The sequence below is a fragment of the Acomys russatus genome, chromosome 24, assembly GCF_903995435.1.
Source record: "Acomys russatus chromosome 24, mAcoRus1.1, whole genome shotgun sequence".
Taxonomy (NCBI): Eukaryota; Metazoa; Chordata; class Mammalia; order Rodentia; family Muridae; genus Acomys; species Acomys russatus.
Window position 1 is genome coordinate 55,897,697 of NC_067160.1, and position 19,786 is coordinate 55,917,482.

General features: G+C 36.9%; 1 pseudogene; it reads right to left on the reverse strand.

Annotated features, from left to right (window-relative positions):
* Positions 1 to 17,172: 17,172 nt before the first annotated feature.
* LOC127207007 (succinate--CoA ligase [ADP-forming] subunit beta, mitochondrial-like) lies at positions 17,173 to 18,541 on the reverse strand (annotated as a pseudogene).
* Positions 18,542 to 19,786: the final 1,245 nt, after the last annotated feature.

The following is a 19,786-nucleotide window of genomic DNA, read 5'->3' on the forward strand; positions in this document are numbered from 1 at the left end:
CAAATGTCTTTTCTGTGGCTCGCCTTTCCAATGAGAGTGTCCTGTGTTTGGCGTTCTATGATGCTCTGAGACCACATAGTCTGGGTAATGTATTCAGATTCCATCTTGATAAGTGAATTAGAGAAAGTTCTTATTCGGGACTCAACTTAAAACTATTCTTTTCTCCTGCCCCATTTTCAATGTTGTATATTCTATTCATAACAGTTAAAATACATAGTGGAGCTAACATATTACAAATAAATGTTATTAAAAACACTCTTCTGAGAAGTGTTGTTTCTCTTGCAAAGAAGATTAGTTACTAATCAAAATGTTCTTTCTTTCTTTTTCCTTTGTTGAGAAAACTTTAAGATCATTCACGCGATAATATAGCTTTGAACCACGTTTTCAAAGGGAAGATTTGGGAAACTGCATCTTCCCCCCAAAAAATTTTTTTTACCATAGTGCAAATTTTGACCATGGTTCAAAATTTCCAAATACCTTAGATCTAATTGTTCTATATTTTTGTTGTTATTGTTGTTTTCTCTCAACATGACACAAGTTAAATTTATCAGAGAAGATGCGCCTTATTTGAGAAAATGCCTCTTACCAAATTGCCTGTAATCAAGTCTATTGGGCATTTTGTTGACTTATGATTAATTTGACAAGGCCCAGCTCAGTGTGGGTGGTGTCACATCTGGGCTGCTGGTATGGAGTTGGATTATAAAACAGGCTGAGCAAGCCAGTAAGCAACATTCTTCTATGGCTTCAGTTTGTGTCTCCAGATTCCTACCATAAATTCCTACCCTACTTCCCTCAGTGATAGAATGTGACCTGAGACTTGTAAGCTGAAATAAACCCTTTCCTCCCCACGTATGTTTGTTCATAATATTGTATTGCAGCAATAGAAACATAAGACACTAATGATTCATAAAAGTGATTTTTAAAATAATCTTGGTATATAATTTCAAATCCACTATCTTTTAATTCACTTATGTTTCTTTTTGTTATAAGCTATGACAATATTATATTTTTCTATGTGAACTTTGTATAGCTTTTCAGAATTACTGTCTATGTTTTCAATGTAATATACTAAGTCTTTGCTTTAATCTTCTGGTATCCACCATGAAGTCTAAAGGTCAAAGGAACATGATATCAGAAATTTAATATTGCTCAGTATTAAAATATTGCATTATTAAAGCCCAAGAATGGAGCAAGGAATTTGATCTCTATGTAGGTTTATAATTTAACTCTTGACATTATTTTTTAATGATCTGGTTTCAGTATAGTGTATGCTTTCCTTCCTATAACAGTGGGCAGAAAAAGAAAATAGTTACTTAGACTCTTTCTATACAGGAAAGAAATACAACAGTACCAACAACCAAAGAGCAGTCATTGGTTCCCACTTATGCATGTTACCTTGCCATTGTGCTACCCAGGAAAAAATAGTGACATTTCTAGAGGTATTTGCTGGTTACATGCTACTTGAAATTAAATACATTCATTCCTCCCAGCTATTTTATAAATATTTGTAATAATTATAGCCTGTCTCTTAGGCAACAGTAAAAAAATATTTTGAAAAGAATGTTAAAATCTTAGTTGACCATCTTTTTAAATACTGATATAATCTTATTTTATTTAAAGCCACTGGAGAGAATTGAATACTGTGATAATATCTCTCTCTGAAAAATCTCTCTTCTCAGCCCTTCCAACAAGATTAATAGCCTTGAGGTCATTTAAAACTATGTGCTCAAAATCTCCTTCCCTGCTGTGTACTCAACATGTTTAAGACCATCAAGGCTGGCAGATACGGACCCAGGGCATCCTTCACAAACTGCTCTTCCAACCAAGGACAACACATGCCGTAAGCTTAAACCCCCTATTCAGATCTAGCCAATGGAATGGACAGCACATTCTCCACAGTTGGGTGGAGAGCAGGCACTGACTCAGACATGAACTCTGGTGCCCCATATTTGACCACTTCCCCTTGGTGGGGAGGCCTGGTGGCACTCAGGGGAAGAGTAAGCAGGCTACCAAGATGAGGCCTGATAGGCTGTGACTATATGGTGGGGGAGGAGATCCCCTTCTGTCACAGGACTAGGGGGAGGAGAATAGAGTGAAAGAGGGAGAGAGCAGGGAATGGGAAGATTCAAGTGGGGGAATAACAATCAAGATGTAATCTCAATAAAGTATTTAAATAAAAAATGTAATTAAAAAAGAGTACAACGTAAACAACCTTACTATGCCATGGATTTCCCATGTAATCAATTTTTCCAACCTATGCAAACTGCATAGAATTGACCTTAAATTTTGCACTGATGCTCCTGTCCCAGAATAACACAAATGCATATGTTCCAGGGTGATCAGTTACTGAAAGATGCCAACCTTTAAAAACAAGCATCCTGTCAATATTTGATAGCAGCATGCAAATATAGATTGATAATATTTGTGTGCTCTTCGGGGTTAGTTGGGGGGTCAGCAAAATAATTTCATTCATTGTGAAACTCTGCTGAGGGTTTCTGTAGAAAAGTTTTCCCTGTTACTTTTTCATCCCATGTTTCCTGTGCTGTTCAGTAATACAGCCCATTGGCTGGAAAGGATGACAGCAACAGACACACAGCACCGGAAGACAACAGGCAAGCCAAGAAGTACAAACTATGAACAGACAGAATAAAAAGGGAAAGAAGCAGAGAATTCACTCTTGGCCTAAGCTATTTGAGAAGGAAGTGGTTTTTAATTCCTTAACGAGGCATTGATGTAGATTTTTTTTAATTAGGGCACATATTTTGGTTTATACAAACTTTCCATGTAAAATATGATGTAGTGCATTCTATTTTAGCATAATTTTTCTTAAGAAGCTTCTCTAATTTTCTGCTCAATATAAAATAAAATTGTGTTGTTAACTATACAATGCTAATATTTAAACATCAACTAGGTGAGAGGTTTTCATGTCTTTAAGAAAAAATTTCCCTTAATTTTACACATTGTTAAATATTCTGCTCTCGGTAGGGATGTAGGCTATTCAAGAAGCAAATATAAAGCTTCTGAATTATTTCAAGCTGAAAAGTAGAGAACAGTCAAGGTAAATGAGAATAGTTTTATACATAGCTCAAAGTTGTAAAACAATGAGTGGATTAACAGAGTAAATTTAAAAGAAGCCCAGAAGTGCCATGTTCTTTATGGAAAGAATCTTAAATGGGTCTATTAAATGTTTCTTAATTTTGAATATAAAACATGCCTCACTTTTGACCATGTCCCCTGGAGGGGGAGACCTGGTGGCACTCAGAGGAAGGACAGCAAGTAGCCAAGAAGAGACTTGATACCCTATGAGAATATATAGGGGGACGTAATCCCCCTCAGGAACAGTCATAGGGGAGGGGAATAATGGGAAAATGGGGGGGGGGGGGAGGAATGGGAGGATACAAGGGATGGGATAAACATTGAGATGTAACAAGAATAAATTAATAAAAAAAAAAAAGAAAAAAAAATCAAAAAAAAAAAAAACAAAAAAAAAAAACATCATTGTTTTATAAGTTTCTTGGTGCAGAGGGCTCACCTGGGCTCACCTGGGCTCACCTGGACTCACCTGTACTCACCTGAGCTCACGTGGGCTCACCTGGGCTCACCTGGACTCACCTGGACTCACCTGGGCTCACCTGGGCTCACCTGGGCTCACCTGGACTCACCTGGGCTCACCTGAGCTCACCTGGGCTCACCTGGGCTCATCTGAGCTCACCTGCCTTCTTCTGGGCTCACCTGGCCTCACCCAGGTTGCTGATTCAGCAGGACTGGGTGGGCCCTGGGACAGACATTTCTAAGAAGTACTCAGCTGGTGGATGTTTTGAAAACATGTATAGTATACTTTCCAAATGCATAGGTACATGTATCTTTGCTAATTATCTGAAGGAAGAAAAGAACATCCCTACATAAAAGAAGATAAAATCTGTGGTAAAATGAGTAAATAGTACCTTGGGAAATTTGGCAGTTCTACACAAACTTTCTCAAAGGTGATGTTTTAGCTCAGAGCTGAACAGCTGCTCCTAGAGTTAGATGCAAACAACTGGGAAATATCTTTATTATTATATATTAGATGCTATTACAGAGAAACAATTAAGGATTAATTGCTCTAAAGTATGGTTTTAAATGAGTTGGTAATGTCCTCTTTCAAAATGTACATGCTTAATGTTGAATGAAAATACTTTAAATTCATATTTTCTAGGTGATCTCAGGATTAAATTTTTGGAAGTTGTATCTCATAGATTTTACAAATATAACTCTAATTCCATGAGTGACTATGTGTTAGGAATCTGCTCCAGTCTACCTAGCTGTGATGCCATTGCCTACCTAACAAGGGGGTGTAGCCACGCCCAGGGCTATATAAAAGGGCAAACCCTCCTGTGGCGCTCTCCTCTCCCCCCCCCCGCCCCGGGATCCTCCTGCCCCTTTCTTTCTCCTTCCATGCTCATTTAATAAACTCCTCTATAACATAATATCTGTTGCCTGGTGCCTTATTATCTTATATATTATTATATATTATTAAATATAAAATTGGTGACTGTGACTCCGAAATGAAACTCAGAGGACCATTTTGTTGTCAGGGGAAGCCATCTCCCTTTACTGTCTGTAACAAATTTCCATAAGTCCTGTCTTCCTCTCCTACTTCCTACTGCCTCAGACTAACCTAGAGGTGCTTTCCCCAGACCACCTGTGGAGAAGCCTTCAGGACATGCTTCAAGACCACTGCTGAGGTAAATGGATGCTCTCTTTGTCTCAGTTACCTAACCCTAGGGATCCTAACCTTGGCTCCTAGAGCACTCAGGCACTGGGCTTCCTGTCCGTGCTGCCTGTGCCCAGGAATGGTGTGGGAGCTAAGCCTAGCCAGGTTAAAAAAAAAAAAAAAAAAAAAAAACCTTGCATGGTTCATTAGAGATGGGTGGGAAAAGAGATGACACCCCACTGGGGTGCATGCCAGGTGGTCAGATGGCTCCTACTACTGCCACTTCCTGTTTCATGACCATCTTGTGCCTCAGCATTGTTCTAAATGTTTTGTTTTGGTTTTGGAGACAAGGTTTCTCCGGGTAGCCTTGGCTGTCCTGGACTCACTTTGTAGACCAGGCTGGCCTCGAACTCACAGCGATCCACCTGCCTCTGCCTCCCGAGTGCTGGGATTAAAGGTGTGCGCCACCACGCCCGGCTAAACATTGTTCTAAAGTGACCCAGACTATTTTTGGGATGCTGTCCTCTTCCATTTTAAAAATTCTTTACACATGGCCTGGCCACATGACTGCCTGTTTCCCACCACAGGTATGCCAGAGATTCACTGAAGATATGCAAGTGTGACTCCTACTCCCGAAGCCCCTCCTACCTGAAGGTGGGCCAGGGAAGGCCAGGGGTGGAGTCAACCACCCACATGCAGTTACCTTCTCCAGATGCTACAATTCCTTGCTAAATCCCTGGCTAAGACATTCAAATACACCTTGCTCTCGGCTAAAAACTGCCTTTTTTCTCTAAGACTATACTTTCCAACTTCTAAAAATAAAAATTGTCTCTGATTTCTTTTTCTACTCTCAAAAAATTGTACAGTTGTTTGTTGGGTATATGATTGCTTCTTGGATGTGTTTTTAGTCCTGATCCAAAATGTTTTTGTGTCTAATTTATGTCTTTACTAATTCCTAGACAAGTAAATAAATGTTGTTCCTCCTGTTACCAGCTAACCTGGATTCAACCATTCCTGGCTAATGGGTTTGATACGATTTATAAATTATTCTATAATGTTCTGCTGTGTTGACATTCATTTGTTTACAATGTTAAAATGTAAACCCCTGCCTTAAAACACATTTAGCCTAAAATTCTGAATATAATGTTAGTTATCATACAAAACTGTTCTGATCTTTTTGGACTATACTTATGTTTTTAACTTTCTTAGTGGCAGTGCCAGATATGGGGTTCAATCTGTAAAGTGGACTTTAAATCTAATCAGATAGTGGTTTGTACAGAACATTGGTGCATCAGTGAGTGTCTTATCGGGCTAGTCATTTATATAGCTTTCAAGAATCACAACTGGGAAAGACTAGTAATTCTACTTCTTCCTTAGCAGCATGCATAGTAATGCCTCCCAATAATTTGAAATCTAGGCAGTAGTAATAGTTTTCAGGTGAGTACAAGCTTGATTCCTCCACATTCGATGATTTAAATATATGGTGTCATCAGCAACAAGGTCGTAACAGACCCAAATAGAAAAGAAAGAAATCAAATATCCTTATTTAGAGATTATATGATTTTATACATAAAGACTCTAAACACCCAACTGGGAAATTCCTACAGCAGAGAAAAGTTCATCAGCTTAGGAATATACAAATGAGCATCATCAAATCAGTAGACTTCCATATACGAATGATAGGCATACCAAGAAATCAATTAGAAAATCAATTTCATCAGAATGCTTAAGACATATCTTGGAATAAATATAAGCAAGGAAGTGAAAATATTATATAATAAAAACATTAAAACAATAAAAAAATCAAAGAGGATCCCAGAAGATGAAAAGATCTCCCATGATCATAGATTGGCAGTATTGATATCATAAAATGGATATTCTATAAAAGCAATATTGAGATTACATTCAATCTTCATCATAATCCAATATAATTCTTCACAGAAATTAAAAAAGTAGTCTTAAATTTCATATGAAAACACAAAAGGCCCAGGATTCTCAAAAAGTCTCAAACAATAAAAGAATGGCAGAGTTATCACTATCTCAGATTTTAAATTATGCTATAGAGCTATAGTAATAAACTTAGCATGGTTCTGGCATAAAAATATACACATCAATAAATGTAATAGAATTGATAACCAACATATCAACTCATAGTCCTACAGTCATCTGATTTTTGACAGAGTCCAACAGTACACAATGAAGACAATACAGAACATACACAATATAGGATGGTAGTCAAACATGGTGAGGAATGAATCTTAATTCTATATTTTATCTTATTCAACTACAAATAAATCAAGGACCTCAATATAAGACCCATTACCATGAATCATATAGAGGAACATATAGGGACTACATATAAACATATAGCCCCAGGAAATAATTGTCTAAACAAGACTCTGATAGATGAAGCATTAAGACCCCAGATTAACAAATCTGATTAGAAAGGCAGCTGATGCAATGGGAAAAATATTTGCCAAATACACGTTTGACAGTGGGGCATTGTAACGAGGTTTTAAAAACCCTAAACATCAAGAATACAAATAACACAATCAAGAATGGTACATGTAACTAAACAGAGAGTTCTCAGAAGATGAGACAAATGGTTTAGAAACATTTTAACTTTGTTTCAAATCCTTAGCTTAGGTAAATGCAATAGTCCAATTAGAATTGCCAAGATCTAAAAAGCAAATTGCTACTTCAATTAGAAATTAGATTTATATCTTTTACCTTGTAGAAAAACAATTCAAATGGATCAAAGACTTTATTTAAAACTCAAAAACATCACTAAGTTCTTAAGTGTATATTTGTCCTATCTCCATGTATCCATAAGTATAATATACACAAAAAGAAATGTAAAATATTTATAAAATATTACTCATGAAATAATTGTAGTAATAATATTGAAAAGTTTTTGGTAAGCATGGGGGGAAATATAGAAAATTAATCTCACATGGTTTTCTTCTGTTAAGAATCTAGATTATACTGAATATACACATTTGCCCTTGTTCTTTTCCAAGCTGATAGACAAGTGGGTAAAACAATGGCATGGTCAATGGGCTAGTATTTGTAGTTTTGATAAAAACCGTTGTGGTCAATGGACTGTGCAAGAGAAATCTGGCAATTAGTGCAAGTGAATTAGCTAGCCAAGACTTCAAACTCAAATACTAATGGAAAATATATTTAAATGTTTTAAAAGTAATTTTAATATCTAAAAGAAAATATGTTTAATAGTCTTAGCCATCAGGGAAATGCAAATTAAACTACTTTGAGTTACTACCTTACTCCATTCAGAAAGGGTATCTTCAACAAATATGTCAGCAAATCAACAAATGTAGAAGTGTAGTTAGAAAACAAACAAACAACTCATACTCTCTGTTGGTAGAGATGTAAATTAATACAGTCATTGTGGAAATCAGTGTGGAGGCTCTTCAAGCAACAAAAACTAGAAATATTATATGACTGCTAAGCAAATATCCCCAGAGATCTCTATACCATTTACACCCATGTTTATTGTTGCTTCACTCACTATAGCCAAGAATTGGAATCAATCTAGGTGTCCATCAACAGATGAGTGAATGAGAAAAATTTGGTATTCTAAAATGGAATACTACTATACTATTCTTAAGAAAAATAAGGTTAAAATTACAGGACATAGATGGATAATAATTAATGACACACAATCTCAGAAAGAAAAAGTATATATTGTGGAGTCTAGTATATGTATGTATGTCAACAAATGTTTATATGAATACAGTATAGCAGTAGGATACTTTCAAACACATTGATGGGTACATAAGGTAGGGCAGGGTACAACACAGGAAAATAAACTCCACTGTAGTCCTTAGATGCTGCCTGACAGCATTCTTAGACCTTTGGTTGGTGTAAATGTTATACATTTTTATAAATGTACACATATGTAATATATAAAGCAACATGGGTTGCTTTAAAAAATTACAATCTGTATCTGTTAGTCATATGATATTAAGTCAGACACAAGTATAAGGAAGGAATTCTTATTTAGAGATCAAAAAATAGTTCAAAATTCAATGTGATTAAGCTGTTGGCCTACAGCGTCCTAACTTCCATATAGCATATCATTGAAGTTATATAATTCAACTTTTGCAGAGAACGTGTTTTTCAAAAAAATATCCTTTAACTCTAAAACAAAGGCAAAAGAAAAACCTTTAAAGATGAATGAAGATTTCCATAAAAGGGCAGCCGTTGATGTCTTTTGTCAATATAAAAATCCATCACTAAAATTGCTGGCCTCACTTAGAGACTGACAAAAGGATTTGCCACAGCTGCTGTCACCCCTTCCCCGTTTTTTTTTGCAGGTAGCTCTATTCATTATTCTCTGTAATGAATTTCAATTATTCATCTTTAAGTTTTTTTTTAAAAAAAAAACCATCCAGAATGTACAAACTAAAAACGAGTTAAATTCTGAACATTACAGGATAACTTAAACTTATAGTATAATTTAGATACACAACTAACTAACTAATATGACAAGAAAGTGCAATCAATCAGTTAGCTCACTCCTAAGCCAGCTTTTCTAAAATTACTTTGAGCTGTAGAACAACTTTGAAATCTCTCTTATGTTTTTAAATATGTTCAGTCACCCTCTGACAATTAAGTTGTGTCCTCTTTTTCTTTCTTCTGGGTAGTTAAGCCAAAAATCTGCCAAACTTTATCTTCTTAAAGACACAGCTCTTAGATTCATTAAATATTTGTATCATTTTCTTTATTTCTATTATGTTGATTTCTACTCTGATTTTGACTATCTCTTCTCATTGACTGGATTTGAGTTTGTTCTGGGGTTTTCCAATTATTTAATTGCATCATTAAGGCTTTAATTTGTGTTCTAATTCATTTATATTTTTTAGTTTTTAATTTACTCACTTTATATCCTGATTGTAGCCCTCTCCCTCGTCTCCTCATGGTACCACTATCCCTCACTCATACCCCCTTCCCGTCCCTTAATTCTCAAAGTGAAAACCCTCTTCCTCTATCATCTGACATCAGCCTACCAAGTCTCATCTGGATTACCTGCATCCTCTTCCTCTGTGGCCTGTTAAGGCCACCCCACCAGGCGGAAGTGATCAACCAGTGAGTACCAGAGCCCATGTCAAAGGTTAACCCTACTCCCCATATTAGGGGACCCACAAGGAGACTGCTTTCTATTGACTACATCTGAGCAGGGGGGCTAGGTCCGTACCACGTATTGTCCTTTGTTGGTGCATCAGTCTCTGCATACTCCTAACCCCAGGCCCAGGTTTATTGGTTCCGTTGGTCTCCTTGTGGATCTCCTGACCTCTCGAGATCCTTCTATCCCCCAACTCTTTTATAAGATGTCCTACATTCCAGTCCAAAATTTGGCTGTGACTTTCAGCATCCAGTGTCTATTCTATTTGCCCTTCTGAATGAGAATTAAGCATCCTCCCTAGGGTCCGCCATGTTATTTAGCTTCTTCAAGTCTATGTATTGTAGTGTGGTCATCCTGCATTATGTGACTAATCTGTATATAAGTGAGTATATACCATGTGTGTCTTTCTGGGTCTGTGTTACCTCACACAGGGTGATATTTTTTTTCTAGTTTCACCATTTGCCTGCAAACTTCAAGATTTCTTTGTTCTTAATAGCTGCGTAGTATTCCATTGTGTAAATGTACCACAGTGTTTTTATGCGTTCTTTGATCGAGGGACATCTAGGTTGTTTCCAGATTCTGGCTATGAAGAAGAAAGCACCTATAAATAAAGTTGAGCAAATGTCCTTGTTGTATGGTATAGCACCTTTCAGGAATAAGCCCAGGAGCGGTATGGCTGGGTCTTGAGACACAACTATTCCCAATTTTCTGAGAAAGCACCAGATTGATTTCCAAAGTGGTTGTACAAGTTTGAACTCCCATCAGCAATGAAGGAGTATTCCCCTTTCTCCACATCCTCACCAGCATGTGCTGTCACTAGAATTTTGATCTTAGCCATTTTGACAGGTGTAAGCTAGGATATCAGAGTCATTTTGCCTTATAGTGTCCTTTGCCTTGCAGAAGATTTTTGGTTTCACCAAGTCTCATTTATTAGTGGTTGATCCGAGAGCTTGAGTGTTTTGGTATTCTGTTCAGGAAGTTGTTTCCTGTGCCAAGGAGCTCAAGGCTCTTCTCCACTTTTTCTTTTAACAGATTTAGTGTGCCTGGTTTTATGTTGAGATATTTAATCCACTTGGACTTTAATTTTGTGCAGGGTGATAAATAAGGTTCTATTTGCATTTTTCAACAAGTAGATATCCAATTAGACCAGCACCATTTGTTGAAGATGCTACATTTTTTCCATTGAATGGTTTTGGCTTCTTTGTCGAAAATCAAATGTCTTTAGGTGTGTGGGTTTATTTCTGGATCTTTGATTCAATTACATTTACCCACTTGTCTGTTTCTCTACCAGTACTATGCTTTTTTTCATTATTGTTGACCTATAGTAGAACTTGAGATCCAGGATGGAGATTCCTCCAGATTTTCTTTTACTGTATAAGACTGTCTTAGCTATTTGAGTTTTTTTTTTTTTTAAATGTTTGCCTTTCTATGTGACTTGTCCTTTTTCTCTTGCAGCTTTTAATATTCTTCTTTGTTCCATATGTTTGGTGTTTTGATTATTATGTGGTGGGAGGATTTTCTTTTTTGGTCCAATCTATTCTGAGTTCTGTAGGCTTCTTGTATGTTATTGGTATCTCTTTCTTTTAGTTTGAGAAGCTTTATTCTATGAATTTGTTGAAAATATTTTCTAGGCCATGGAGCTTGTATCTTTTTTTTTTTTTTTCTATTCCTGTTATTCTTAGGTTTGGTCTGTTTATAGTGTTCCAGATTTCTCCCATGTTTTGTGTCAGAAAATCTTTAGATTTAACATTTTCTTTGACTGATGTATCAAATACTTCACCTGTGTCTTCTCTACTTGAGATTCTCTCTTCCATCTCTTGTATTATGTTGGTGTTACTTGTGTCTGCAGTTCCTGTTCTCTTCCCTTGGCTTTCCAACTCTAGGGTTACTTCAGATTGTGTTTTCTTTTTTGCTTCTAATTCCATTTTTAGGTCTTGAATAGTTTTATTCATTTCCTTCTCCTGTTTGCTTGTATTTTCCTGAAATTCTTTAAAGGATTTATTCAATTCTTTGATCTGTTTGAATGTATTTTTCTGTATTTCTCTGAGAGATTTATTATCCTCCTTCAAAGCTTCTATCATTTTCATCACCTCAGATTTAAAATCATCTTGCCCTTCAGGGGTGTTAGTCTTTTAGGGATTGTTGTGGTAGGACCACTGTTTTTCAGTAATGTCATACAGCTCTGAGCTTTTTTGCTTCTGTTCTTATTCTGGCCTCTAGTCATGTGGTTGTCTCTGGTGTTAGTAGGCCTGCCTGTGTCCCACGTGGGCTAGGCATGTTATGAGCAGGAGAAAAGAACTCCAAGCTCAAGCCCACTTTCTAGGGCTCCCCAGAGACCTTCTCAGGATCGTGGACAATGGGGGTTGGAGTCTGACCTCAGCTAAGCTCTGCTGTGTTTCCTGTCTATTTGGCCAGGAAAGTGAGGAACAGGGTGAGAGTGTGCCAAGCTAAAAGCTTCTCAGATGCACCACAGGTCTCCTTGGTATGGTGAACAATGTGGGTTGTGTCCCACACCTGACTCACCTCTGTGTTCCAGACAGGCCAGCCAGGTAATAGGGGAGATACAAGCTGGTAGTTTCTTGGATGCACCACAGGCCTCCTCAGCTGGCTGAGTGTCTATATCTCAAATGGGCCAGGCTTTAAATGGGCCCTTGAAGGTTTTTGCTTGTTTGTTTTCTGTTTTGTGTGTGTGTGTGTGTGTGTGTGTGTGTGTGTGTGTGTGTGTGTGTGTGTGAGCTTCATCTTCATTTCCATTTAGTTCTAGGGAAATTTCAATTATTTTAAATATTTCTTCTCTGACTCATTCATCTGCTAGCAATGAACTATTTAATCTCCATGGCTTTATGCACTTACTAGAATTTTTTACTGTCAGTTTTAAGTCTTATTGCATGATGGTCTGCTAAGATACAAGGAGTGATTTAAATATTTTTAAATTTATGAAGATTAATTTTGTGTCACAGAATTTTAGAAAATTTCTGCATAACTGTATATAATGTGTATATTTTTGGGGTTTGGTGGGATATTCTGTAGATATCTGGTAATTCCATTTGATGTATGAGGTCAGTTAATTCTGGTGTTTTTCTGCTTGGTTTTGCCAAATATTTTGTCTGTAGTGAATCTGATCCTCAACTTAATGCAGTAATCATTACTCAAAAAGTTATTTTTAATTCACTGGTATAAAATTGTGTATATAGATGCAAAATAAGTTTAATTTTAGATACATTGGTATAGAATTCAAATTGAAGATTATTCTTCATACACGTGTATATTCCTACTCTAATATGCAGTACCGTGCCCATACAATTCAATTATATACAAGATTTACTTCCAGGGCTTTGAAAGTGCTATTTTGGACTATTTAGGAAAAGTAAGTTATACAAGTTGTTAGTTGAGCAAATCATGGTCATATCAATTACTAGTCTATTTTTACCACAAGAATATATATCCTAGGTATGACAGATAAATATGACTCTGTAGAAAGATAAGGTAAAATAGTTAGATAAGGTCTTCAAGTGCCTCAGAGACATACAGAATATGGCATTCAAAGATGTTTTTTATTATTTTGAAGATATATTTACAATGAGACAGATTAACTCTTGAAAAAAAACCTCAGCCTACCTCAAAGAGGATGATGAGCATCAAAGAACAACCGTGTGGAGATACCTTCTATTGTGGCAAATCAGTAACCGGGCAAAATGTCCTCGTTTCTACCACAGACAGAATTCTGCTTTAAAAGGAGCAAGTTTGGATGCAGGCAGAGTCAACAGCCAAACTCTGCCAAGACAGGGTAAGCAAGTCCTCAATAGCTCCTTCCTCACAAATATGTCTGTCAGACATATTGGGCCAGAAGGCTCAAGAAGATGCTCCAACATTATAGAGAGTTTTGGGTGACTGCTCAGGTAGCAAACTGTCTCTGTCATCTTCTCATTTGGAAATCTACTAACCTGCACTCCTGACATAAAGGAAGAAATAAAGAATTTAAAGATTTTTTAGAATTCTATGAAAATGGAGGCACAGCATACAGAAACCTGTGGGACACAAAGAAACAGTACTAACAGGAAAATTGATAGCACAAAGAACCTTCATAAAGAAATTGAAGAGTTCTCATACCAGCAATTTTAAAGCATACATAAAAGCTCTAGAAAAAAATAGAAGCAAACACCTAAGAGGAGGAAATGGCAGAAATAATCAAACTCAGAGCTGAATCAATAACATTGACACAAAGAGAACACTAGAAAGACTAAATAAAACCAAAAGCTTGTTCTTTGAAAAAATTTATACGATAGACAAATTCTTAGTCAAAATAGCAAAAAGGCTAGAGAGAGAGAGAGAGAGAGAGACAGAGAGAGAGAGAGAGAGAGAGAGAGAGAGAGAGAGAGAGAGAGAGAGAGAGAGAGAGAGAGAGAGAGAGAGAGAGAGAGAGAGAATATCCAAATTAACAAAATCAGAAATGAAAAGGGGGGACATAGCAACAGACACTGAGGAAATCCAAAAAAATCATTAGGTCTTACTTCAAAAGCAGGTACTCAACAAAATTGGAAAATCTAAAAGAAATAAATGATTTCCTTGATAGATTTTACTTACCAAAAACACCAGGTAAGCAGTTCCACCAGTCCTATAGCTGGTGGATATACTATTATATCTAAGGATATAGTAGCAATCATCAAAATTCTCCTAGGGGGAAAAAGCCCAGGACCCGGTGGTTTTAGCACAGAATTCTACCAGACTTTCAAAGATGCTCTGAGACACCAAAGGGACATTTGCTCCACTATCTCCATAGCAATTTTATTTATAATAGACAGAAACTGGACACAACCTAGATGCCCCTCAAATGAAGAATGAATGAAGAAAATGCTCAATACTTGTTAACACCTATCGAAACACAAACAATTTTAAATTTCATAGTTTTTATTAAATATTTATATTTTGTTTGTTTATAAGTACATATTACATATATATATATATATACACACACACAGGGTCTTCCTCCTTGTTGAGGAAGTAAAGTAAATAAAGATTACAAGATAGAACAAATGTGAAACCTCACTTGTAACTGGAATCACTGCAAATAACTTGATAGAGACTTGAATTTGAATGAAATAATATTCAATATGACAATTATTTACAAAAATGTACAAAACTCCTCAGTTCAGAAAAAGTTGAAGCACTTTTAACAGCTGTTCAAAAATAATTCAGGAAAAAAATTCAGGAAGTGTAGAACACTAGATCAGAATAAGGGTATGTGAAGTATATTTGGCACAAAATGACTTTTGGCACTTGCCATGTATTATTTTCTGGAAAACTCTAACACATTCATTAATATGACAAGCATAGTCACTTGGTTAACTGGAGCCAACTGGTCATATGTATAGGGAAATTAGCCTTCACGTTTATAGACGTCCATGGTAAAATGAAAATTTGAGATGAAAGCTGCCAGATAGGGAAAAAATTGAAGATAGAGACTGAGCAGGGAGTTCTCAGGAATCCCCAAAATTTAAGGCTATGCATTTCAATTATTCCTTGGCAATATCATATTGCTATTCTGACTTCTCATTCTGCCTAGAAATATTCTATCTGTTTCTGTTAACCTAAGGAAAATGGAGTGAGCAGTAACATAAGAATACATTGAAGCTTTAGCAAGAAGGAATTCTATTAAATAGAAGGTAATATGCAATTACTTTTTTACTTTCTGAGATTGTTTTCTTGCACCTCCTGCCGTAGCTGTATAAGCTTCATGTGTACCCATCTGCCTTATGGCTTTTCATGAAGATGTGTCTGTTCTTTGTTTTCTTTTTGTGAGATTTCTGAAAGTAGGCTTCTATTCCAGTCTAAAAACCAATTTGTTTCTCTACCTTTCCCAACAGTTTCATGTCCCTTCCAAGATAACTTACTGTATGAATAAAATATAATGTTAAGTCTATAGTTTGCACAGAGAGAGCTAACTTTTTTTTATCATTTATGTATCCCATGAGAAAATATCAGAATGGGGATTAATCTTCGCAAAAAAGATAGTTCATATTGATGGTTGAGTCTAATAAATTCTTCATACATAAGAATTATATTTAAGTTTTATCAAGTCTCAAAGCTCATTCTTCCAAGGCTATCCTATCTCCTGCCTTCTTGTTGGTAAATAACAATTTATTTTTTTACTTTATTTGGAATGAGATAGAAGATGATAATGTTCTGTAAGCCCCTGAATTGCACAAATGTGAGTTCTTTAGACTAGTTAAATTGATATATTTTTCAGAAAATGTGACAGCTTGCTAGTGAATATTACTTAGCCTAGAAGATGCTACACTTTGACATCATAAAAATCTGATCATTAATGGCTATTATTTTCTTATTCTTCAAATAACTCACTTTCCTAGCATAACTTTGAAAAGATGGATTTTGTCTAAATGAAGTTTCAGCTCTAATAGTCTTTGACAAATTAAAATTTCAGGCAAATAAATTGTCCCATGATGCCTACTTAAGTTCTCAAACAGATAAACTTGGATGATGTCATACATCACAGTAACTCCATCACAAGTAATTTCTCTAAGTCTTTGTAAGGACAAAAAAAAAAAAAAGCAAGCCAGCTTGATTAGACATCTTAAACTGTTCCTTATTTGATTTGCATTGTTGCAGTATTCATCAAGCACTCTTTTGGCAAATTATTTCTTGGTACAAAAGTAATTTATTCCAACATCATAAAATTGACAGTTGACTGATGATTATGAAAAACATCTGTTATAAGCCACATATGCAGTTAATCCACACACATACGTACATGTGCTTTAGTAAACTAATAAATGTGTACTATGCTATATATGCTTATATTATTTGTAATTATTATATTGAAAATTAAATATATTAGTATTTGTGCAATGTATATATTCTATTTAAGATTTCTATCATTACATGTAACCCTATAAAAAGCAGTCTATCATAATTTTGAAAAGATGGATTTTGTCTAGATGAAATTTCAGGTTTTTAAAATCTTTGTAGTGATTTTATTTATAAGAGTCTTATCAATGAATCGCTTTGTATCCAACAGTAGAAAACAGGCATACATACTGTAAGTGACATTCTGTAAAGGGAGAAAAAAGATGGCTGCAAGAAATGAGACCAGCAGTTTGCACCCTATTTTCTCTATCCAAACAGATCGTTCTAAGCAGCAGAGTAAAACGCGAACAAGTGCTTTCAAAGGTCTGTGTGCCCGGGTGGTGGTTGCACTCCCCACACACTGAAAGGAAAAGGAGCAACAGCAGAGACCACAGTACAGTAAGGAGCTACAGCACACTGACACCCTCGGCCATCTACCAAGTTCTTGCTCAGCTTGGCAGCTGACACCTCACACCCACGTGGCGTGGGCTTCCTTGACTAAGGTCACAACTTCAGAGAGCTTCACAACCATTTCAGCAGCTTCATGCAAATCATCACAAGCAAGAACTTTAAATCGTCTGTCTGCTGTTAGTGCCTTAACATCATCAGCGCATGCACCTCGTAACTGTGGCACGAGAGGCATTTTAATTTTTAAATCTTTTACTGCCATGGCTATTGCTTGTGCAATGGTGTCACATCTCATAATTCCTCCGAAAATGCTGACCAGAATAGCCTGTACCTTTTTATCCAATGTGATAAACTTAAATGCTTCTGTTACTTGCTGGACTGTGGCTCTGCCACCAACATCAAGAAAGTTGCCTGGAGTCCCTCCATGTATTTTTAAATTGTCCACTGTGGCCACAGCCAAGCCAGCACTATTCACTAGACAGCCTATGTTTCCATCAAGGCCAACGTTGTTAAGCTTTGCGCTAGCTGCATCTCTGTCCCTTTCATCTTCCTGGCTCCCACCCTGGAGTTCAAAGATCTTCTTCTGGTGATGGGCTGAATTGGAATCAAGATGGATCTTTATGTCCATGCACAACACCTGTCTGTCAGAATCTTCTACCACTGGGTTTACTTCTACAATAGTCGTGTCATGCTTCAGAAAAAGTTTATAAAGCTTGACCATGTTTTCTACTGCAGAATCCACAGTGTTAGACAGAAATCCCATCTTTCGTGCCAGTGCCACGGCGTGTTCCTTCCTGATGCCTTCTACTGTATCAACAGGTTCTTTCATGATGGCTTCAGGATTCTCAGCAGCAACATCTGCAATGTTAACACCACCTTGTGTGCTTCTTAACAACACAGGACCTTGAGATGACCTCACTATTGTTATTGCAATGTATTACTCTCTCCTGGGATATTTTTGCTCACAGATCAGAGCTTGATTTCCTATTCTGCCCTATGCCCTGTTTGACGGGTAATCAATCCTCCCCGCCCCCAATCATCTGTGCGGAAACAGCTTTTGCTTCTTCTGGAGAGATAAGTAGCTTCACGCCTCCTTTGGGGCCATTTGAAATGTTCCTTTTCCTCTGTCACCAGCTAAAACCTGTGCCTCATCCCAACATCCTTTGACCCTAATTTTTGGCAATTACATAAGCTTCATCTGATGACCTTGCTACAAAGCCTTTGGGAACAGAGATGCCAGAATCCTGCAACGATTCCACACTCAAGTACTGGTGCAGGGAGAGGCTCTTTTGCTGCTGCTGCAGTGTTTGGACTCCAGGCTTGTTAAACAATCCAGAATTTTCCAGAGCCTGGCCAGTAGCCCACAGTGTAGTCTGCAGCCGGTGGCTCCTCGGGGCCAAATGTCAGCCATAGAATATGGACACCTCCATTCTTGAGTCCAACCTGTCCCCTCAGTCTGAAGTTTCAGTTTTAATAGTTTCTGACAAATTAAAACTTCAGGCAAGCAAATTGTTATCTGATGCCTACTTAATTTTTCAGACAGATAAACTTGGAGGATATCATACGTCACAATAACTCCATCACGAATAATTTCTCAGAGTCCTTGTAAGGACAAAAAAGCTGGCCAGTTTGATTAGATTTAACTCTTCCTTATTTGTTCTGCATTGTTATGGCTGTGCATGTAAATTGCCTGGTAGATTGTGATTTAATAGAAAGACAGGACTCCAACCTTAATTTTTCAGACCCAAAGTGAGAATTTGAGCACAATTGGTTGAATAACCAACAGGTATTTGGGAAGCATTAAATGAATTACTTGGAATTCTTGGTCATCATTATTTTGTGTAGCTTTTAGTAATCTTGCAGTCAGTGGCCCATGTCAAACAGCTACACAGAGAAACATTACTCAAAACATATAATGCTTTGCATGTACCCTGTGTTAATATTGTTTTACATGAGTCACCTCAAGTAAGATATTGGTGGGGTTTTATATTTATGGAATTTGATCTACTAACAACATACCCCTGGCTGCATGCCTTGTGCAAATGCATAATTCATGTACATTCAGCATTTTAAGGGTATACTGTATGAAGTCATATTGATTTTGACTTAAAACCTTAAATAATAAGCAGTACCATGGTGCTAGGTTGCTTTATTAATAATACTTTCCTATTTGCTAATGGATAAAATGGTAACAATGACAGATTTTGTTAAGCAAATGCTCCCACTGTAAATAAAAGTCTTCCCAAGAGTTCATCTAAGTAACCACCGAGTCAGAAACTAAGCAGTAGGCTTTGATTTTTTTAAAAACCTACTTTATTTGAGGTTCTTTAATGCCTATACATTCCTTCCAACCCAATGACGCTAGGTAGGAGAGAAAGGTTAGGTGGGAAAAGGGACAATTCCACTCTTCATAGTCAGGATTACAACAGTCCAGCCAAATAGCAAACAGTGGCAGCAAAGGCAACCAGCAAACAGAAACAGAATGTACCAACCATCAGTAGCCTCCTCAGTCTTCTTCAGAGTATTTCTCTCTAGGAGCATCTCAGAGCAAAGCTAACTCAAGCAAAGTGATGTGAAGTGATGCAAAGTTACGCTAAGCAATCTTTCTCTGTTTGTGGGCTCCTATTTATATCCTCTCAGAGTCCACAGCAGGATGTTTTCCAACTGGCGAAGGC